The sequence below is a fragment of the Ascaphus truei genome, unplaced genomic scaffold, assembly GCF_040206685.1.
Source record: "Ascaphus truei isolate aAscTru1 unplaced genomic scaffold, aAscTru1.hap1 HAP1_SCAFFOLD_620, whole genome shotgun sequence".
Lineage (NCBI taxonomy): Eukaryota > Metazoa > Chordata > Amphibia > Anura > Ascaphidae > Ascaphus > Ascaphus truei.
This window is the reverse complement of record NW_027456953.1, coordinates 23,508-47,014: the sequence shown is the minus strand read 5'-3', so window position 1 is coordinate 47,014 and position 23,507 is coordinate 23,508.

Below are 23,507 nucleotides of genomic sequence, written 5' to 3'. Positions count from 1 at the left end.
AAGGACATGCTGGGGAGAGAAGGACATGCTGGGGAGAGAAGGACATGCTGGGTAGAGAAGGACATGCTGGGGAGAGAAGGACATGCTGGGGAGAGAAGGACATGCTGGGGAGAGAAGGACATGCTGGGGAGAGAAGGACATGCTGGGGAGAGAAGGACATGCTGAAGAGAGAAGGACATGCTGGGGGAGAGGAAGAAATGCTGGGGGAGAGAAGGACATGCTGGGGAGAGAAGGACATGCTGAAGAGAGAAGGACATGCTGGGGGAGAAAATGACATGCTGGGGGAGAAAAGGACATGCTGGGGGAGAGAAGGACATGCTAGGGGAGAGAAGGACATGCTGGGGGAGAGGACATGCTGGGGTAGAGAGAAAGACATGCTGGGGTAGAGAGAAAGACATGCTGGGGGAGAGAAGGTCATGCTGGGGAGAGAATGACATGCTGGGGGAGAGAAAGGCATGCTGGGGGAGAGAAGGACATGCTGGGGGAGAAGACATGCTGGGGGAGAGAAGGACATGCTGGGGGAGAGAGAAAGACATGCTGGGGGAGAGAAGGACATGCTGGGTGAGAGAAAGACATGCTGGGGTAGAGAAGGACATGCTGGGGGAGAGAAGGACATGCTGGGGGAGAGAAGGACATGCTGGGGAGAGAAGGAGATGCTGGGTGAGAGAAGGACATGCTGGGGGAGAGAAGGACATGCTGGGGGAGATGCTGGGGAGAGAAGGACATGCTGGGGGAGAGAAGGACATGCTGGGGAGAGAATGACATGCTGGGAGAGAGAAGGACATGCTGGGTGAGAGAAGGACATGCTGGGGGAGAGAAGGACATGCTGGGGGAGAGAAAGACATGCTGGGGGAGAGAAAGACATGCTGGGGTAGAGAAAGACATGCTGGGTGAGAGAAAGACATGCTGGGGTAGAGAAGGACATGCTGGGGAGAGAAAGACATGCTGGGGGAGAGAAGGACATGCTGGGGGAGAGAAGGACATGCTGGGGGAGAGAAGGACATGCTGGGGAGAGAAGGACATGCTGGGGAGAGAAGGACATGCTGGGGGAGAGAAGGACATGCTGGGGAGAGAAGGAGATGCTCGGTGAGAGAAGGACATGCTGGGGGAGAGAAGGACATGCTGGGGGAGATGCTGGGGAGAGAAGGACATGCTGGAGGAGAGAAGGACATGCTGGGGAGAGAATGACATGCTGGGAGAGAGAAGGACATGCTGGGGGAGAGAAGGACATGCTGGGGGAGAGAAGGACATGCTGGGGGAGAGAAAGACATGCTGGGGGAGAGAAAGACATGCTGGGGGAGAGAAAGACATGCTGGGGGAGAGAAAGACATGCTGGGGGAGAGAAAGACATGCTGGGGGAGAGAAAGACATGCTGGGGTAGAGAAGGACATGCTGGGGAGAGAAAGACATGCTGGGGAGAGATAGACATGCTGGGGGAGAGAAGGACATGCTGGGGAGAGGACATGCTGGAGAGAGAAGGACGTGCTGGGGGAGAGAAGGACATGCTGGTGTGGGAGAGGAGAGAGAAAGTCATGCTGGTGTGGGAGAGGAGAGAGAAAGACATGCTAGGAGAGAAGAGAGAAAGACATGCTGGGATAGAGGAGAAAGACAGACATGCTGGGGGAGAGCAGAAAGAAAGAAATGCTGGGGGAGAGGAGAGAGACATAATGGGGGAAGAGCTGATAGAAATAACTGCTAGAGGAGAGAGATGAAAGTTATTACGGGGAAGAGGTATAAGGGATCTGTCTGGATACCAAGATGGCAGACGGACTAGGTCATATATTGCCACACCTAAGATGGATGCTGACAGGAAGTCAGCCTCTCTCTGGTCCTTTCTACAAAGGAAGAGAAAAACCCCAAAGGGAAAATAAAGTAGGAGAGAAATACATAAGATGGAAAAGAAAGGTATGAGGGGTTGTGAAATAGAAAGAAAGAATGTGTGAGAGAAGAAATATGGGGGCGGGGGAAAGAGGCTTTGGGAGGGACAAAAAATATACATGAGGGGAAATGAATAAGATAAAAACATAAGGAGGATCAGATAGAAATAATGATATAAAGTAAATAATAAAATAAAGACATAGTGGAGAGGAGAGAGAAAGACGTGCTGGGGAGAGGAGAGAGACATACTGGGGAGAGAGAAAAACATGCTGGGGAGAGGAGAGAAAGACATGCAGGGGAGAGAGAAAAACATGCTGGGGAGAGGAGAGAGAAAAACATGCTGGGGAGAGGAGAGAGAAAGACGTGCTGGGGGAGAGAAGGACATGCTGGGGAGAGAAGTGTGAGAGAGAAGGAAATGCTGGGGAGAGAAGGACATGCTGGGGAGAGAAGTGGGGGAGAGAAGGAAATGCTGGGGAGAGAAGGACATGCTGGGGGAGAGAAGGACATACTGGGGGGGAGAGAAAGACATACTGGGGGGGAGAGAAAGACATGTTGGGGAGAGAAGGACATGCTGGGGGAGAGAGAAGGAAATGCTGTGGAGAGAAGGACATGCTGGGGGAGAGAAGGACATTCTGAGGGAGAGAAGGACATGCTGGGGGAGAGAAGAACACGCTGGGGGAGAGAAGAACACGCTGGGGGAGAGAAGGACAACTGGGGGAGAGAAGGACAACTGGGGGAGAGAAGGACATACTGGGGAGGAAAGGACATGCTGGGGGAGAGAAGGACATGCTGGGGGAGAGAAGGACATGCTGGGGGAGAGAGAAGGACATGCTGGGGGAGAGAGAAAGACATGCTGGGGAGAGAAGGACATGCTGGGGAGTGAAGGACATGCTGGGGAGAGAAGGACATGCTGGGGAGAGAAGGACATGCTGGGGGAGAGAGAAGGACATGCTGGGGGAGAGAGAAGGACATGCTGGGGGAGAGAGAAGGACATGCTGGGGGAGAGAGAAGGACATGCTGGGGGAGAGAGAAGGACATGCTGGGGGAGAGAAGGACATACTGGGGGAGAGAGTAGGACATGCTGGGGTAGAGAAGGACATGCTGGGGGAGAGAAGGACATGCTGGGGGAGAGAAGGACATGCTGGGGGAGAGAAGGACATGCTGGGGGAGAGAAGGACATGCTGGGGGAGAGAAGGACATGCTGGGGGAGAGAAGGACATGCTGGGGGAGAGAAGGACATGCTGGGGGAGAGAAGGAGATGCTGGGGGAGAGAAAGACATGCTGGGGGAGAGAAGGACATGCTGGAGGAGAGAAGGACATGCTGGGGGAGAGAAGGACATGCTGGAGGAGAGAGAAGGACATGCTGGGGGAGAGAAGGACATGCTGGGGGAGAGAAGGACATGCTGGGGGAGAGAAGGACATGCTGGGGGAGAGAAGGACATGCTGGGGGAGAGAAGGACATGCTGGGGGAGAGAAGGACATGCTGGGGGAGAGAAGGACATGCTGGGGGAGAGAAGGACATGCTGGGGGAGGGAGAAGGACATGCTGGGGGAGGGAGAAAGACATGCTGGGGGAGAGAAAGACATGCTGGGGTAGAGAAGGACATGCTGGGGGAGAGAAAGACATGCTGGGGTAGAGAAGGACATGCTGGGGTAGAGAAGGACATGCTGGGGTAGAGAAGGACATGCTGGGGGAGAGAAGGACATGCTGGGGAGAGAAGGACATGCTGGGGAGAGAAGGACATGCTGGGGGAGAGAAGGACATGCTGGGGAGAGAAGGACAGGCTGGGAGAGAGAAGGACATGCTGGGAGAGAGAAAGACATGCTGGGGGAGAGAAGGACATGATGGGGGAGAGAAGGACATGCTGGGGGAGATGCTGGAGAGAGAAGGACATCCTGGGGGAGAGAAGGACATGCTGGGGAGAGAAGGACATGCTGGGGAGAGAAGGACATGCTGGGAGAGAGAAGGACATGCTGGGAGAGAGAAAGACATGCTGGGGGAGAGAAGGACATGATGGGGGAGAGAAGGACATGATGGGGGAGAGAAGGACATGCTGGGGGAGAGAAAGACATGCTGGGGGAGAGAAAGACATGCTGGGGGAGAGAAAGACATACTGGGGGAGAGAAGGACATGCTGGGGAGAGAAAGACATGCTGGGGGGAGAAGGACATGCTGGAGAGAGAAGGACATGCTCGGGGAGAGAAGGAAATGCTGGGGGAGAGAAGGAAATGCTGGGGGAGAGAAGGAAATGCTGGGGGAGAGAAGGAAATGCTGGGGGAGAGAAGGAAATGCTGGGGGAGAGAAGGACATGCTGGGGGAGAGAAGGACATGCTGGTGTGGGAGAGGAGAGAGAAAGTCATGCTGGTGTGGGAGAGGAGAGAGAAAGTCATGCTAAGAGAGAAGAGAGAAAAAGACATGCTGGGATAGAGGAGAAAGACAGACATGCTGGGGGAGAGCAGAAAGAAAGAAATGCTGGGGGAGAGGAGAGAGACATAATGGGGGAAGAGCTGATAGAAATAACTGCTAGAGGAGAGAGATGAAAGTTATTACGGGGAAGAGGTATAAGGGATCTGTCTGGATACCAAGATGGCAGACGGACCAGGTCATATATTGCCACACCTAAGATGGATGCTGACAGGAAGTCAGCCTCTCTCTGGCCCTTTATCGCCAGCAGCTGCTTGTGGTCTTTAAATAGCAGGCAGTTGCTCTCTGTATTTTCTTGTGCAAAGTACTCTGTTCCCCCTTGAGCGCTGCCTTTGTTTCTGTGATTGCCTGCCTGTGTTTGAACTTCTGCTTGTACCTGACTACCCCTGCCTGCCGCCTGACTCGACCCCAGAACTGGACCTGATTACCCCTTTCTGCCGCCTGTCTCGACCGCGGAACTGGACCTGACTACTCCTGTATCCCAGGCCCACATCAGTGTATTACTACCTACCTCTGCACTTCGACACGGCATCCGCTTTGCCCTTAGCAGAGGGGACAGAAGGAGATGCTGGCGGAGGAAAGAGAAAGATGTTAGGGGGATAAAGACATGCTAGGATGAAAAGAGAGACATAAAGGGGGGGAAAGCCGTATGAGGGGGAAGGGACGGAGAAATACATTGCAAGAAAGGGATAGATAAGGGGGAGGGGTGGGGAATAAATTGTGAAACGCATTAGGGGAAGGGAAAGAAGGAAAATATTTTACATTAGATTAAGTAGAACAATACGCATAGATTAATAGTGGAGAGAGTGGGCTACTGTAGCTTAAAGAAAAACACCTTTCTTGGAGATCCATTTTTCCCCCCCAGTTAACGTCACCTCCTCCTCCACCTTCTCCTCCTCCTCCGAACTACAAAAGAAGCCCAAGACCAATGACAGTGAGTATTATAAATACTTGTAGTCTTCCAGTGCCCATGTTAGCTAACCCAGCAACTACTCCTACTTTACTACCTCTACTTATATCTATCAGTGCCATTTCTCTAATGCCTCACAAGTCACATTCTCGCTTACCACTTGCCAGTAACATATACCTCCTGCCCGATGCCAGTCCTACTTTCCCCAGCCTTCTGTCAGAGCTAGGGGCCACCCTCTTAAATATTGGGATTGCTGTCTTGCACACATCAGTTGCTCACACAGAGCCGGGTTGAAAGTCAGAAATCACTGAATTATGAGAGAATTAACAGAAGAGGTACAACCCTCACACAACACCTCAGATTTACAATCCTGTTGGGCTAAGTACTCACCCCCAGCTAGAAATAGGTGGTAATTTGGGGCGCCATATTGGTCGAACAAATTTTTTGCTACAAGGAAAGAGAGACCCCCTGTGAGTCACCATAATCACACTGGCTGCTTTTGAATCCCCTGCACAATACAGAATATGTGAATGGATGCTGCCATTGGCATACATTCATTGTATCTCGCTGTGTTTGGCTCTGAATCACAGTAGATTGTTAGGTCCCTGGTTCAACCAGTTTAATATAGGAATGTTTCTGTTACACACATGAAAGGCAGTGAGAGTATGAAATATATTGCATCTGTGGTTCCTATATATGGGGGTGAAATATATATATATTATATATATATATATATATATATATATATATATATATATATATATGAATATATATCTTAGAGAGAGAATATGGTTGCACACAATGAAAATAAGGCCTCAGCAGAGGCACGTGTATTTGCAGTCTGTAAGGATCCCAAGAGATCCAATATACCGGCACAGCACAAGAGATAATAACATAAAGTGGTCCAAAATACACACATATGCCCTGGAGACCGAAACGTTGGGTATATGTATGCATTCTGAAGCCCAATAAACAACTTTTTGTGGTTATCTTTTGTGCCGGTGTATTGAATCTCTAGGGATCCTTACAGAATATATAAGGTATGTATGTATGTATGTCTGTATGTATGTATAGCAAATGGAAATATTCCTGTTTGCTCATTTGCATGTCTTAGACAGGTCTGCACATATACATGCAAATGAGTGTAAAGGAATATTTCCATTTGCTATATGCTTTGCTGTGGAGGGTTTTTGTCACTTTTTTTACCCACCATAACTTAACTAAGTATATATATATATATATAAATAAATATACACACACACAAAGTTGGAACACAGCCGCTGCATCTCCTAGCGCCAATATCTTTGCTGCAATTGTTCCCAATGTACCCGAGTCTGTTACTTAGGGAGGCGCAATAAGAAGACGTAGGGAGGAGTTACAGGATAAACGTTTTTCTTGCACAGCGCTGACAGTGAATGCAGCAGCCTTGTGCATATACATTTTTGCAGCCCCGAGTCCCTGCCCCGTAGAGGTGTTTGGTGCCTGAGGCACAGGGAGATAAAGGGACATACCCCACGTCACAAGGAGCTGACTGACACCGGGATTATATGGTGGGTTTTTATCAAGTTCTGCGTCTACGGTGCAGCTAAAAAAATCCATTCTTCTATTGCAATGCATCATTGCGACTGTACAAACTGCAGATAATAAAATGCATGCTGTATTTAAATTACCTGTAATATTTGTCATCCGTAGCTGAAAAGAAAAACAAAACATGTTTTAGAAGTCATTTCCTTAGCAAATATCTGCAGGTGCCCAGCCACCGCCAAGGGGGGGACAGACAGTACTGCTGTCCTGGACCCCTTTCTGCAAGTCATTGAGCTACAGGACACAGACACAAGAGGCAATCCCTTCCTCACTGATGGGCACTGAGTGGGGGAGGCCTCAGACAGTGGTTTGGGTGGCGGTAGTCAGGTCCAAGCAGAAGTACAATCCTAGACAGGCAATCATAGGAACAAAGGCAGATCTCAAGCAGGAACAGAGTACTTTGCACAAGCAAAGACAGAAAGCAACTGCCTGGGTCACAGGGTGGGGCCTCAGGAGAGAGGTGAGAGGGAGGGGACAGACCAGGGGGAGAAACAGACATGAAAGGTGAAGAGATCTACAAAGGAAGAGAAAAAACCCAAAGGGAAAATAAAGTAGGAGAGAAATACATAAGAGGGTAAAGAAAGGTATGAGGGGTTGTGAAATAGAAAGAAAGCATGTGAGAGAGAAGAAATATGGGGGCGGGGGAAAGAGGCTTTGGGAGGGACAAAAAATATACATGAGGGGAAATGAATAAGATAAAAACATAAGGAGGATCAGATAGAAATAATGATATAAAGTAAATAATAAAATAAAGACATAGTGGAGAGGAGAGAGAAAGACGTGCTGGGGAGAGGAGAGAGACATACTGGGGAGAGAGAAAAACATGCTGGGGAGAGGAGAGAAAGACATGCAGGGGAGAGAGAAAAACATGCTGGGGAGAGGAGAGAGAAAAACATGCTGGGGAGAGGAGAGAGAAAGACGTGCTGGGGGAGAGAAGGACATGCTGGGGAGAGAAGTGTGAGAGAGAAGGAAATGCTGGGGAGAGAAGGACATGCTGGGGAGAGAAGTGGGGGAGAGAAGGAAATGCTGGGGAGAGAAGGACATGCTGGGGGAGAGAAGGACATACTGGGGGGGAGAGAAAGACATACTGGGGGGGAGAGAAAGACATGTTGGGGAGAGAAGGACATGCTGGGGGAGAGAGAAGGAAATGCTGTGGAGAGAAGGACATGCTGGGGGAGAGAAGGACATGCTGGGGGAGAGAAGGACATGCTGGGGGAGAGAAGGACATGCTGGGGGAGAGAAGGACATGCTGAGGGAGAGAAGGACATGCTGGGGGAGAGAAGGACATGCTGGGGAGAGAAGGACATGCTGGGGGAGAGAAGGACATGCTGGGGGAGAGAAGGGCATGCTGGGGAGAGAAGGACATGCTGGGGAGAGAAGGACATGCTGGGAGAGAGAAGGACATGCTGGGGGAGAGAAGGACATGCTGGGGAGAGAAGGACATGCTGGGGGAGAGAAAGATATGCTGGGGGAGAGAAGGACATGCTGGGGGAGAGAAGGACATGCTGGGGGAGAGAAGGACATGCTGGGGGAGAAAAGGACATGCTGGGGGAGAGAAGGACATGCTGGGGGAGAGAAGGACATGCTGGGGGAGAGAAGGACATGCTAGGGGAGAGAAAGACATGCTGGGGGAGAGGACATGCTGGGGTAGAGAGAAAGACATGCTGGGGGAGAGAAAGACATGCTGGGGGAGAGAAGGACATGCTGGGGGAGAGAAAGTCATGCTGGGGGAGAGAAGGACATGCTGGGGGAAAGAAGGTCATGCTGGGAGAGAAGGACATGGGGGGGAGAGAAAGGCATGCTGGGGGAGAGAAGGACATGCTGGGGGAGAGAAGGACATGCTGGGGGAGAGAAGGACATGCTGGGGGAGAGAAGGACATGCTGGGGGGGAGGTGAGAGACATTCTGGGGGAGATGAGAAAGAAATACATGCTTGTGTGGGAGAGGAGAGAGAAAGACATGCTGGTGTGGGAGAGGAGAGAGAAAGACATGCTGGTGTGGGAGAGGAGAGAGAAAGTCATGCTGGTGTGGGAGAGGAGAGAGAAAGACATGCTAGGAGAGAAGAGAAAGAAAGACATGCGAGGAGAGAGAAAGACATGCTGGGATAGAGGAGAAAGACAGACATGCTGGGGGAGAGCAGAAAGAAAGAAATGCTGGGGGAGAGGAGAGAGACATAATGGGGGAAGAGCTGATAGAAATAACTGCTAGAGGAGAGAGATGAAAGTTATTAGGGGGAAGAGGTATAAGGGATCTGTCTGGATACCAAGACAGACCAGGTCATATATTGCCACACCTAAGATGGATGCTGACAGGAAGTCAGCCTCTCTCTGGTCCTTTATCGCCAGCAGCTACTTGTGGTCTTTAAATAGCAGGCAGAGACTCTCTGTATTTTCTTGTGCAAAGTACTCTGTTTCCCCTTGAGTGCTGCCTTTGTTTCTGTGATTGCCTGCCTGTGTTTGAACTTCTGCTTGTACCTGACTACCCCTGCCTGCCGCCTGACTCGACCCCAGAACTGGACCTGATTACCCCTTCCTGCCGCCTGTCTCGACCGCGGAACTGGACCTGACTATTCCTGCATCCCAGGCCCACATCGGTGTATTACTACCTACCTCTGCACTTCGACACGGCATCCGCTTTGCCCTTAGCAGAGGGGACAGAAGGAGATGCTGGCGGAGGAAAGAGAAAGATGTTAGGGGGGATAAAGACGTGCTAGGATGAAAAGAGAGACATAAAGGGGGGAAAAGCCGCATGAGGGGGAAGGGACGGAGAAATACATTGCAAGAAAGCGATAGATAAGGGGGAGGGGTGGGGAATAAATTGTGAAACGCATTAGGGGAAGGGAAAGAAGGAAAATATTTTACATTAGATTAAGTAGAACAATACGCATAGATTAATAGTGGAGAGAGTGGGCTACTGTAGCTTAAAGAAAAACACCTTTCTTGGAGATCCATTTTTCCCCCCCAGTTAACGTCACCTCCTCCTCCACCTTCTCCTCCTCCTCCGAACTACAAAAGAAGCCCAAGACCAATGACAGTGAGTATTATAAATACTTGTAGTCTTCCAGTGTCCATGTTAGCTAACCCAGCAACTACTCCTACTTTACTACCTCTACTTATATCTATCAGTGCCATTTCTCTAATGCCTCACAAGTCACATTCTCGCTTACCACTTGCCAGTAACATATACCTCCTGCCCGATGCCAGTCCTACTTTCCCCAGCCTTCTGTCAGAGCTAGGGGCCACCCTCTTAAATATTGGGATTGCTGTCTTGCACACATCAGTTGCTCACACAGAGCCGGGGTGAAAGTCAGAAATCACTGAATTATGAGAGAATTAACAGAAGAGGTACAACCCTCACACAACACCTCAGATTTACAATCCTGTTGGGCTAAGTACTCACCCCCAGCTAGAAATAGGTGGTAATTTGGGGCGCCATTTTGGTCGAACAAATTTTTTGCTACAAGGAAAGAGAGACCCCCTGTGAGTCACCATAATCACACTGGCTGCTTTTGAATCCCCTGCACAATACAGAATATGTGAATGGATGCTGCCATTGGCATACATTCATTGTATCTCGCGGTTTTTGGCTCTGAATCACAGTAGATTGTTAGGTCCCTGGTTCAACAAGTTTAATGTAGGAATGTTTCTGTTACACACATGAAAGGCAGTGAGAGTATGAAATATATTGCATCTGTGGTTCCTATGTATGGGGGAGAAATAGATATATATTACATATATATGAATATATATCTTAGAGAGAGAATATGGTAGCACACAATGAAAATAAGGCCAGAGCAGAGGCACGTGTTTTTGCAGTCTGTAAGGATCCCAAGAGATCCAATATACCGGCACAGCACAAGAGATAATAACATAAAGTGGTCCAAAATACACACATATGCCCTGGAGACCGAAACGTTGGGTATATGTGTGCATTCTGAAGCCCAATAAACAACTTTTTTGTGGTTATCTTTTGTGCCGGTGTATTGAATCTCTAGGGATCCTTACAGAATATATAATGTATATGTATGTATGTATGTATGTCTGTATGTATGTCTGTATGTATGTATATGTAGCCAGGTCACCTTTTTCCCTCCTCGACCCCCCAGGGAGCCTCCGTGGCCACGGACGCTGTCGGGTACTGCCAGAGGCAAGCGGCAGACCCGACGGCCATTCAGGAGGGTGGGGGCCGAGGAGGGAGCTCGCCGGAGTGCAGGAGATCTCCGGCGGCTCTTGCACAGGGCGCCGCCATGTTGCGTCGGTTCGCGCATGCGCAGAGAGTCCCCGGCGGCCCGAGAGAGTCGCGCATGCGCAGAAGATAGGCCAGAGTTAGGAAGGAGTCGCGCGAGAGTAGGGACAGTGAGAGGGATGTTGCGGCGGCTATTAGGGGTTAGTGTAAGCACAGGGAAGGCGCGCACGCGGCCCCAGTGTTATTACAGGTGCCCCGGGACTACAATTCCCAGAGGGCATAGCGAGACAGGCACCAGGTGCCTGAGAGGAGCCAATAGGGTTGTAGGACCGCCCTGGAGGGAGATGGATACATTTGGCGGGCTGGAGCTATGGGTCAGTCAGGAAGAAGCAGAGCAAGGAGGCAGACAAGGGAAGGAGGTAGGGTATGGGAGAGAGGGATCCCCTGTACTAGCCAGCACCCCCTTGGCCCAAGATAGCTCTGATGTTACCCTAAGATAGGAGTGTTGCCAGGGACTGCCTTAGAGGAAGGGACCCTGTCACTCCAGTAGTTAGAAGTCAGTTACTAGTGGGTAATTGGTTAGGGAGATCCTAGAGAGGGACGCGGCCCTAGTTTAGAGTGCTGCACTGTCAGAGTCACAGCAGGCATTGCTGTGAGGTCTGACAGGCAGGCACCGTGGTTAGCAGCACGTTGGCTGTTAGAGTTAGTGAGGCTTAGGGATGTGGGTAGTTAGGGGAGTGGGACAGGTCCTGACCCCTTAGGCCCATAGGAGTATCCCAAGCCACCGTAGGTTGCTGTATTATAGGGACGGCCTATAGTGCAGCACGTGCCCCTTATGTAGGTAGGGACACAGAAGTATCGTTGTTCCCGGAAAGCGGTTGGACCCACGTTGGGGTCCACAGAGACTGTTCCGGAGTGGGACCGCTCGAGCGGTGCAAAAGTGAAAGGAGTGCGGTTGCAGAGGATCAGAAGGAGGCATCGCCCGACTGATCCTTTGAGAAGCTTGTTGCTGACCCTAGCACCGGAGTGCTCGGCAGGTATTATACCAACACATGTGCACCAACAGGCCTAGAGGTTTTAGTGACTGCGCAGTCACCCATTGACTATCTCCGTAGGAGTACGGGACCTTGGGTGTGGGGGTTTCACTGGACACTGGGTGGTATCACCTAGTGTTGGGAAACGTCCTGCGAGACGTCACGGGTAGTGTCTCCTCGTGAGAGGGACACAGGTTATGAGGTTATGTAAAGGCGATGATATGTTCTATGTTCATTCAGTAAACCTGTTATCCATAATACTGGTGTATGTGGTTTCTGAGTGGGTTCCTATGTTAGGGTCATTCTACATTTCCATAGAATCCTACATAGGTGGAGGCGCTGAACCAAGAAACGTTCCAGAAGATTCACCCCAGGCTCTCATTAGCGGAGGCTCAGACCTCCTGTGAGCCTACAGGTATACGCACCACACCGGTAACACCACATGTTCTACTCACACACACTATATATGAGATTGGGTGGGGTGGAATACCCGTTACATTTGGAGGAGCTGCTGAGAGAGACCTGGGGTGCCCTGTTACATTTTTTTCTAAATTGTGCTATTTTTGTTCGCCATGAAGAAGCCACGTGCTGATTTCCCGCCCGTGCGGGAGAATGTTGCAAACTGTCCGGGTTTGGCGGGAAACCCTAAGCCCCGCCCCCGCCAACTGAATAACTCCACGCAGAGCCAGAGTCACTTCATGAAAGTGTGTGCTGCCCCTCCTTCAGATTCCACCAGGGGGAGCAAGCACTGTGAGCCTTCATCCGTAACTGCTGTCTCCATCAAAGAAAGTACTGGGGGCAAAGAAAATTGCTCGGCGTCATATGGACTCTGGCCGACGAAGGCCGGGGCCGTATCCTTTTTGTTGTGTCCGTGTATGATAGAATCGTTGAGTCCATCGGGTAGTATGAACTTTGCGATTTTGACGTGCCTGATAAGAGGGCGGCTGGAAGACGCAAACGAGGATGGGTGCCGGGAATGTTTCTGTAACAACGGTGACTGCTCCTTTTGTAAATTGGCCTGGGGACGCATGTGTGGCTGCTGCAGGATACCGACTCTGCAACCCGTGCCGTTGGCGGCTACAGGACAGCCCGAGGAAGAGGGCACTGTGGCCGACATAAATGAAATAGACTATGGGTTTTCTGATAATGATGATGAGACAGACTGTAAGGGAGTACACCCCAATGTATATGTGGCCTGGCGCGCGCCAGGAGTAGATTCTCTTCTCTTCATATGCTCCTGCCTGCAAGAAGCCCACGCTCAGGGAGCCAACGTGGCTCAAGGACCCTTCGACTTTAGGACCGTCGAGGTGGAAGGAGAAATGGGCATACAGTGTTTTAGCCCCACGTGCGGCTGTTCTAGAGAGACATTGACATGGTGGTCCTACTGTGAATGTTGCGGTGTGCGGTTATTGAAGTCTATTGTACCCCAGCCTACAGAGCCAGCTAAGGAGCCAAGTGAACCCATGGCGGAGAAGAGCGCGACTGCAGTGGAGGTACCGGAGCACGCCAGCTTCGTAACCACAACCACGGGCTGTATTACAGAAGGATCTGGTGACTACCTTGCGGAGGATACTGTCATGATATCTTCCGGGGAAGAGGTTGAAGTCCCATCGGTGGCGATGCGCCTACCGGCGAACCACCCCAGCGGGGATGCCGAGGATACAGAGTCTGCTTTGGGTCCGTGTACCCTGGAAAAGGTGTATCCCGATGTTGCGGACCCTGCTGTGGTCCCGTGTGCCCTACAATGGTCAGTCCGACCTACTACAGAGGTATCATCGGTCCTAGGCGTGGGACCAGTACCTACAGACGACCAGGGTGAGTCGACTGCCCCAGGGGTGTCGGGGGTGAGCCTCCAGGTGACCGCGGAGCACGATGGCTCCTTAAGTATGGTCGCCCGGGCGAAGGGCTCCCCTCTGCATCGCGTCCTGGTGGAGGTGTCCTCATTAGAAGGTAGCTGTCCAGAGAAGAGAGTGGACCAGTGTCTACCGTCGATCCTTCCGGAAGAAGGGAAGCCCATCGTCAGCCAGCAGAGTGGTAAAGAACCCCCTTGTTCCCCACCGACTCCGATGGAGGTGGCCGTGAAGAAGGCCAATGCTACGGTTCCTGAGCGGAGTGTGAGCCCGTGTGCCCCGACGCAAGTGGTCCCAGGACTGGGATCCAACGCTCCCGAGTTTTCAGCGCGTAAGTGGGCTGCCCCAGAAGTGCCGGGGGCAGGTCCCGATACCACCAAGGTGGGAACTGACAGCGTCCCCGAGGACCTGTTGGCCACCGTGAATCACCGCAGGGGTAAGGTGTCTACTTTTTCCCCCTTGCCAGGTGAAACCGAGACATTGTCCAGTGCTCGCTTCTCAGTGGAAGCCTCGCAGAACTATAGGGACAAGGACTGTGTAAAGGGAGATCCAGGGAGACTGGCCTCCTTTAAGCCCAAAAAGGAGCGCCCCATTCCTCAGGTAGTGGACGCGGGAAAGGTCCTGGCCTCCTGGTCTACCGCATCCCTGCCGCGGATGACCGGGTAAAGGCCCAATTCAGAGACACTGTGCTACTCCTTCCACCAGGGGGAGGAAGTAGCGAAGAGCCAGTAGCTGTCGCTTTAGAGTGTGCTCTCCAAGAAAATTTTCTGGGGGAGGCTCACGGACGCAAAAGTGAGGTACCCCCACATGATCAGTCAGGGGCACCCCACAAATGGTCTCAGCCAGCCTCGGGTAATAATGGGTGTGATGTGCTGGGTTTCAGGGATGTTGCAGCCGATATGTTATGTGTACGGGTTATGCCACGAAAATTTTCAGTGTGTAAAATTGTACCATGCTATGTCGTTCCCCAAGCGAGGGCGTTGGGTGTTTCACCCGGGGGAGAGTGTAGCCAGGTCACCTTTTTCTCTCCTCGACCCCCCAGGGAGCCTCCGTGGCCACGGAGGCTGTCGGGTACTGCCAGAGGCAAGCGGCAGACCCGACGGCCATTCAGGAGGGTGGGGGCCGAGGAGGGAGCTCGCCGGAGTGCAGGAGATCTCCGGCGGCTCTTGCACAGGGCGCCGCCATGTTGCGTCGGTTCGCGCATGCGCAGAGAGTCCCCGGCGGCCCGAGAGAGTCGCGCATGCGCAGAAGATAGGCCAGAGTTAGGAAGGAGTCGCGCGAGAGTAGGGACAGTGAGAGGGATGTTGCGGCGGCCATTAGGGGTTAGTGTAAGCACAGGGAAGGCGCGCACGCGGCCCCAGTGTTATTACAGGTGCCCCGGGACTACAATTCCCAGAGGGCATAGCGAGACAGGCACCAGGTGCCTGAGAGGAGCCAATAGGGTTGTAGGACCGCCCTGGAGGGAGATGGATACATTTGGCGGGCTGGAGCTACGGGTCAGTCAGGAAGAAGCAGAGCAAGGAGGCAGACAAGGGAATGGAGGTAGGGTATGGGAGAGAGGGATCCCCTGTACTAGCCAGCACCACCTTGGCCCAAGATAGCTCTGATGTTACCCTAAGATAGGAGTGTTGCCAGGGACTGCCTTAGAGGAAGGGACCCTGGCACTCCAGTAGTTAGAAGTCAGTTACTAGTGGGTAATTGGTTAGGGAGATCCTAGAGAGGGACGCAGCCCTAGTTTAGAGTGCTGCACTGTCAAAGTCACAGCAGGCATTGCTGTGAGGTCTGACAGGCAGGCACCATGGTTAGCAGCACGTTGGCTGTTAGAGTTAGTGAGGCTTAGGGATGTGGGTAGTTAGGGGAGTGGGACAGGTCCTGACCCCTTAGGCCCATAGGAGTATCCCAAGCCACCGTAGGTTGCTGTATTATAGGGACGGCCTATAGTGCAGCACGTGCCCCTTATGTAGGTAGGGACACAGAAGTATCGTTGTTCCCGGAAAGCGGTTGGACCCACGTTGGGGTCCACAGAGACTGTTCCGGAGTGGGACCGCTCGAGCGGTGCAAAAGTGAAAGGAGTGCGGTTGCAGAGGATCAGAAGGAGGCATCGCCCCGACTGATCCTTTGAGAAGCTTGTTGCTGACCCTAGCACCGGAGTGCTCGGCAGGTATTATACCAACACATGTGCACCAACAGGCCTAGAGGTTTTAGTGACTGCGCAGTCACCCATTGACTATCTCCGTAGGAGTACGGGACCTTGGGTGTGGGGGTTTCACTGGACACTGGGTGGGATCACCTAGTGTTGGGAAACGTCCTGCGAGACGTCACGGGTAGTGTCTCCTCGTGAGAGGGACACAGGTTATGAGGTTATGTAAAGGCGATGATATGTTCTATGTTCATTCAGTAAACCTGTTATCCATAATACTGGTGTATGTGGTTTCTGAGTGGGTTCCTATGTTAGGGTCATTCTACATTTCCATAGAATCCTACATAGGTGGAGGCGCTGAACCAAGAAACGTTCCAGAAGATTCACCCCAGGCTCTCATTAGCGGAGGCTCAGACCTCCTGTGAGCCTACAGGTATACGCACCACACCGGTAACACCACATGTTCTACTCACCCACACTATATATGAGATTGGGTGGGGTGGAATACCCGTTACATATAGCAAATGGAAATATTCCTGTATGCTCATTTGCATGTCTTAGACAGGTCTGCACATATACATGCAAATGAGTATAAAGGAATATTTCCATTTGCTATATGCTTTGCTGTGGAGGGTTTTTGTCACTTTTTTTACCCACCATAACTTAACTAAGTATATATATATATATATATATATATAAATAAATATACACACACACAAAGTTGGAACACAGCCGCAGCATCTCCAAGCGCCAATATCTTTGCTGCAATTGTTCCCAATGTACCTGAGTCTGTTACTTAGGGAGGTGCAATAAGAAGACGTAGGGAGGAGTTACAGGATAAACGTTTTTCTTGCATAGCGCTGACAGTGAATGCAACAGCCTTGTGCATATACATTTTTGCAGCCCCGAGTCCCTGCCCCGTAGAGGTGTTTGGTGCCTGAGGCACAGGGAGATAAAGGGCCATACCCTACGTCACAAGGAGCTGACTGACACCGGGATTATATGGTGGGTTTTTATCAAGTTCTGCGTCTACGGTGCAGCTAAAAAAATCCATTCTTCTATTGCAATGCATCATTTCGACTGTACAAACTGCAGATAATAAAATGCATGCTGTATTTAAATTACCTGTAATATTTGTCATCCGTAGCTGAAAAGAAAAACAAAACATGTTTTAGAAGTCATATCCTTAGCAAATATCTGCAGGTGCCCAGCCACCGCCAAGGGGGGACAGACAGTACTGCTGTCCTGGACCCTTTCCTGCAAGTCATTGAGCTACAGGACACAGACACAAGAGGCAATCCCTTCCTCTCTGATGAGCACTGAGTGGGGGAGGCCTCAGACTGTGGTCTGGACGGCGGTAGTCAGGTCCAAGCAGAAGTTCAATCCTAGACAGGCAAACACAGGAACAAAGGTAGAGCTCAAGCAGGAACAGAGTACTTTGCACAAGCAAAGACAGAAAGCAACTGCCTGGGTCAGAGGGTGGGGCCTCAGGAGAGAGGTGAGAGGGAAGGGACAGACCAGGGGGAGAAACAGACATGAAAAGGTGAAGAGATCTACAAAGGAAGAGAAAAACCCCAAAGGGAAAATAAAGTAGGAGAGAAATACATAAGATGGAAAAGAAAGGTATGAGGGGTTGTGAAATAGAAAGAAAGAATGTGTGAGAGAAGAAATATGGGGGCGGGGGAAAGAGGCTTTGGGAGGGACAAAAAATATACATGAGGGGAAATGAATAAGATAAAAACATAAGGAGGATCAGATAGAAATAATGATATAAAGTATATAATAAAATAAAGACATAGTGGAGAGGAGAGAGAAAGACGTGCTGGGGAAAGGAGAGAGATATACTGGGGAGAGAAAAACATGCTGGGGAGAGGAGAGAAAGATATGCAGGGGAGAGAGAAAAACATGCTGGGGAGAGGAGAGAGAAAAACATGCTGGGGAGAGGAGAGAGAAAGACGTGCTGGGGGAGAGAAGGACATGCTGGGGAGAGAAGTGAGAGAGAAGGACATGCTGGGGAGAGAAGGACATGCTGGGGAGAGAAGTGGGGGAGAGAAGGAAATGCTGTGGAGAGAAGGACATGCTGGGGGAGAGAAGGACATGCTGGGGGAGAGAAGGACATGCTGGGGGAGAGAAGGACATTCTGAGGGAGAGAAGGACATGCTGGGGGAGAGAAGAACACGCTGGGGGAGAGAAGAACACACTGGGGGAGAGAAGGACATGCTGGGGAGGAAAGGACATGCTGGGGGAGAGAAGGACATGCTGGGGGAGAGAGAAGGACATGCTGGGGGAGAGAGAAAGACATGCTGGGGAGAGAAGGACATGCGGGGGAGAGAAGGACATGCTGGGGAGAGAAGGACATGCTGGGGAGAGGACATGCTGGGGAGAGGAGGACATGCTGGGGGAGAGAGAAGGACATGCTGGGGGAGAGAGAAGGACATGCTGGGGGAGAGAGAAGGACATGCTGGGGGAGAGAGAAGGACATGCTGGGGAGAGAGAAGGACATGCTGGGGGAGAGAAGGACATACTGGGGGAGAGAGTAGGACATACTGGGGGAGAGAGAAGGACATACTGGGGGAGAGAGAAAGACATGCTGGGGTAGAGAAGGACATGCTGGGGGAGAGGAGGACATGCTGGGGGAAAGAAGGACATGCTGGGGGAGAAAAGGACATTCTGGGGGAGCGAAGGACATGCTGGGGAGAGAAGGACATGCTGGGGGAGAGAAAGACATGCTGGGGGAGAGAAGGACATACTGGGGAGAGAAGGACATGCTGGAGAGAGAAGGACATGCTGGGGGAGAGAAGGACATGCTGGGGGAGAGAAGGACATGCTGGGGGAGAAAAGGACATGCTGGGGGAGAGAAGGACATACTGGGGGAGAGAGTAGGACATACTGGGGGAGAGAGAAGGACATACTGGGGGAGAGAGAAAGACATGCTGGGGTAGAGAAGGACATGCTGGGGGAGAGGAGGACATGCTGGGGGAGAGAAGGACATGCTGGGGGAGAAAATGACATTCTGGGGGAGCGAAGGACATGCTGGGGAGAGAAGGACATGCTGGGGGAGAGAAAGACATGCTGGGGGAGAGAAGGACATACTGGGGAGAGAAGGACATGCTGGAGAGAGAAGGACATGCTGGGGGAGAGAAGGACATGCTGGGGGAGAAAAGGACATGCTGGGGGAGAGAAGGACATGCTGGGGGAGAGAAGGACATGCTAGGGGAGAGAAGGACATGCTGGGGGAGAGGACATGCTGGGGTAGAGAGAAAGACATGCTGGGGGAGAGAAAGACATGCTGGGGGAGAGAAAGACATGCTGGGGGAGAGAAGGACATGCTGGGGGAGAGAAAGTCATGCTGGGGGAGAGAAGGACATGCTGGGGGAGAGAAAGACATGCTGGGGGAGAGGACATGCTGGGGGAGAGACGGACATTCTGGGGGGGAAGTGAGAGACATTCTGGGGGAGATGAGAAAGAAATACATGCTTGTGTGGGAGAGGAGAGAGAAAGACATGCTGGTGTGGGAGAGGAGAGAGAAAGTCATGCTGGTGTGGGAGAGGAGAGAGAAAGACATGCTAGGAGAGAAGAGAAAGAAAGACATGCGAGGAGAGAGAAAGACATGCTGGGATAGAGGAGAAAGACAGACATGCTGGGGGAGAGCAGAAAGAAAGAAATGCTGGGGGAGAGGAGAGAGACATAATGGGGGAAGAGCTGATAGAAATAACTGCTAGAGGAGAGAGATGAAAGTTATTAGGGGGAAGAGGTATAAGGGATCTGTCTGGATACCAAGACAGACCAGGTCATATATTGCCACACCTAAGATGGATGCTGACAGGAAGTCAGCCTCTCTCTGGTACTTTATCGCCAGCAGCTGCTTGTGGTCTTTAAATAGCAGGCAGTTGCTCTCTGTATTTTCTTGTGCAAAGTACTCTGTTCCCCCTTGAGCGCTGCCTTTGTTTCTGTGATTGCCTGCCTGTGTTTGAACTTCTGCTTGTACCTGACTACCCCTGCCTGCCGCCTGACTCGACCCCAGAACTGGACCTGATTACCCCTTCCTGCCGCCTGTCTCGACCGCGGAACTGGACCTGACTACTCCTGCATCCCAGGCCCACATCAGTGTATTACTACCTACCTCTGCACTTCGACACGGCATCCGCTTTGCCCTTAGCAGAGGGGACAGAAGGAGATGCTGGCGGAGGAAAGAGAAAGATGTTAGGGGGGATAAAGACGTGCTAGGATGAAAAGAGAGACATAAAGGGGGGAAAAGCCGCATGAGGGGGAAGGGTCGGAGAAATACATTGCAAGAAAGCGATAGATAAGGGGGAGGGGTGGGGAATAAATTGTGAAACGCATTAGGGGAAGGGAAAGAAGGAAAATATTTTACATTAGATTAAGTAGAACAATACGCATAGATTAATAGTGGAGAGAGTGGGCTACTGTAGCTTAAAGAAAAACACCTTTCTTGGAGATCCATTTTTCCCCCCCAGTTAACGTCACCTCCTCCTCCTCCGAACTACAAAAGAAGCCCAAGACCAATGACAGTGAGTATTATAAATACTTGTAGTCTTCCAGTGCCCATGTTAGCTAACCCAGCAACTACTCCTACTTTACTACCTCTACTTATATCTATCAGTGCCATTTCTCTAATGCCTCACAAGTCACATTCTCGCTTACCACTTGCCAGTAACATATACCTCCTGCCCGATGCCAGTCCTACTTTCCCCAGCCTTCTGTCAGAGCTAGGGGCCACCCTCTTAAATATTGGGATTGCTGTCTTGCACACATCAGTTGCTCACACAGAACCGGGTTGAAAGTCAGAAATCACTGAATTATGAGAGAATTAACAGAAGAGGTACAACCCTCACACAACACCTCAGATTTACAATCCTGTTGGGCTAAGTACTCACCCCCAGCTAGAAATAGGTGGTAATTTGGGGCGCCATTTTGGTCGAACAAATTTTTTGCTACAAGGAAAGAGAGACCCCCTGTGAGTCACCATAATCACACTGGCTGCTTTTGAATCCCCTGCACAATACAGAATATGTGAATGGATGCTGCCATTGGCATACATTCATTGTATCTCGCAGTGTTTGGCTCTGAATCACAGTAGATTTGTTAGGTTCCTGGTTCAACAAGTTGAATGTAGGAATGTTTCCGTTACAGTATGAAATATATTGCATCTGTGGTTCCAATGTATGTATGTCTCTTTTTGATATATATATAATTGAGAGAATATGGTAGCACACACTGAAAAAAAGACCTCAGCAGAGGCAGGTGTGGTGCACGGTAAAGGGTAAATAGTTACAGTCTGTACGGGTTCCTAGAGATTCAATATACCGGCACAGCACAAGAGATAATTACATAAAGTGGTCCAAAATACACACATATGCCCTGGAGACCGAAACGTTGGGTATATGTGTGCATTCTGAAACCCAATAAACAACGTTTTGTGATTATCTCTTGTGCCGGTATATTGAATCTCTAGGGATCCTTACAGACTATATATGTATTTATATGTGTATATATATACATATATAATATACACACATATACACACACACAAAGTTGGAACACAGCCGCTGCATCTCCTAGTGCCAATATCTTTGCTGCAATTGTTCCCAATGTACCTGAGTCTGTTACTTAGGGAGACACCATAAGAAGACGTAGGGAGGAGTTACAGGATAAACGTTTTTCTTGCACAGCGCTGACAGTGAATGCAGCAGCCTTGTGCATATACATTTTTGCAGCCCCGAGTCCCTGCCCCGTAGAGGTTTTTGGTGCCTGAGGCACAGGGAGATAAAGGGACATACCCCAGGTCACAAGGAGCTGACTGACATGGATTATATGGTGTTTTTTTTTTATCAAGTTCTGCGTCTACGGCGCAGCTAAAAAAATCCATTATTCTTCTATTGCAATGCATCATTTCGACTGTACAAATTGCAGATAATAAAATGCATGCTGTATTTAAATTACCTGTAATATTTGTCATCCGTAGCTGAAAAGAAAAACAAAACATGTTTTAGAAGTCATTTCCTTAGCAAATATCTGCAGGTGCCCAGCCACCGCCAAGGGGGCAGAGAGAGCCAGTACTGCTGTCCAGGACCCCTTCCTGCTAGTCATTGAGCTACAGGACCCAGATACAAGAGGAAATCCCTTCCTCTCTGATGGGCACTGAGTGGGGGAGGCCTCAGACATTGGTCTGGATGGCGGTAGTCAGGTCCAAGCAGAAGTTCAATCTTAGACAGGCAAACATAGGTGAGACTGCTTGTGTGCAGTCGAAACGTTGGATTTATGCTGGATTAAAGTTTCTACATTTGAATAGACCATGTGCCTGGACTGCTTTCCTCACCTATGTTACCACTTGTGGACCTGGCAGAACGACCCCCCCTTGGTCCGTGGGCACCAGCAGGTTACATCTACTTTGGTTTATTGGTTGTGTGCCAGATCATCTCTCTCTATTGAGAGGAGAGAGAAAGACGTGCGGGGGGGTGGGGTGGAGTGGGGGGGGGGGGAAGGAGAGACATGCTGGGGAGAGAAGGACATGCTTGGTGAGAGAAAGACATGCTGGGGAGAGAAGGACATGCTGGGGGAGAGAGAAGGACATGCTGGGGAGAGAAGGAGATGCTGGGGAGAGGTGAGAGAGACATTCTGGGGGAGATAAGAAAGAAATACATGCTGGTGTAGGAAAGGAGAAAGACATGCAGGTGTGGGAGAGGAGGGAGAAAGACATGCTGGTGTGGGAGAGGAGAAAGACATGCTGGTGTGGGAGAGGAGAAAGACATGCTGGTGTGGGGAGGAGAAAGACATACTAGGGACATGCTAGGAGAGAGGAGAAAGAAAGACATGCAAGGAGAGAGGAGAAAGAAAGACATGCTGGGAGAGAGGAGAAAGACAGACATGCTGGTGGAGAGCAGAACTAAAGAAATGCTGGGGGAGAGGAGAGAGACATAATGGAGAAAGAGCTGATAGAAATAACTGCTAGAGGAGATGAAAGGTATTAGGGGGAAGAGGTATAAGGGATCTGTCTAGATACCAAGATGGCAGACGGACCAGGTAAAATTTTGCCACACCTAAGATGGATGCTGACAGGAAGTCAGCCTCTCTCTGGTCCTTTATTGCCAGCAGCTGCTTGTGGTCTTTAAATAGCAGGCAGTTGCTCTCTGTATTTTCTTGTGCAAAGTACTCTGTTCCCCCTTGAGCGCTGCCTTTGTTTCTGTGATTGCCTGCCTGTGTTTGAACTTCTGCTTGTACCTGACTACCCCTGCCTGCCGCCTGACTCGACCCCAGAACTGGACCTGACTACTCCTGCATCCCAGGCCCACGTCGGTGTATTACTACCTACCTCTGCACTTCGCCACGGCATCCGCTTTGTCCTTAGCAAAGGGGACAGAAGGAGATGCTGGCGGAGGAAAGAGAAAGATGTTAGGGGGGATAAAGACGTGCTGGGATGAAAAGAGAGACATAAAGGTGCGAAAAGCCGTATGAGGGAGAAAGGGACGGAGAAATACATTGC